We start from the raw sequence: 391 nt of genomic DNA, 5'->3' as shown, positions 1-391 counted from the left end.
TACAATCTCTTTTCCTTTTACAACCCATTCATTCTGACCTGTGGGATTCTACAACTGTTAAAGGACAAAAACAAAGAGTTTAATCCTGCTTGAGTAACATTCATTTCTACAGCAGTGGGATGGTCTAATGTTCTTTGGTGTAAAAGGAGGATGGGCAAGAAACCAGAAGAGTCCATGTGAGTTGAAGAAGAGATGCATCTTCAAAACTCACTATTTCTAGTATGTGAGAGCGAGATACTGGGGGCGTGGGGGTGGGAGGGAAGAGTTTGTCAAGTGAAATTCTAAAAGTTGATCACTGCTGCTTGTGCTGTTGTGTCTTAGCATGATTTTGATCACATCCTCCTCTCACCAAAAGAAAGGGAGCGCTTCAGCGTCTGTGCCTCCCTAAGGG

Source organism: Lepidochelys kempii, chromosome 6 (genome assembly GCF_965140285.1).
Source record: "Lepidochelys kempii isolate rLepKem1 chromosome 6, rLepKem1.hap1, whole genome shotgun sequence".
NCBI lineage: Eukaryota > Metazoa > Chordata > Testudines > Cheloniidae > Lepidochelys > Lepidochelys kempii.
This window is presented reverse-complemented; position numbering follows the sequence as displayed.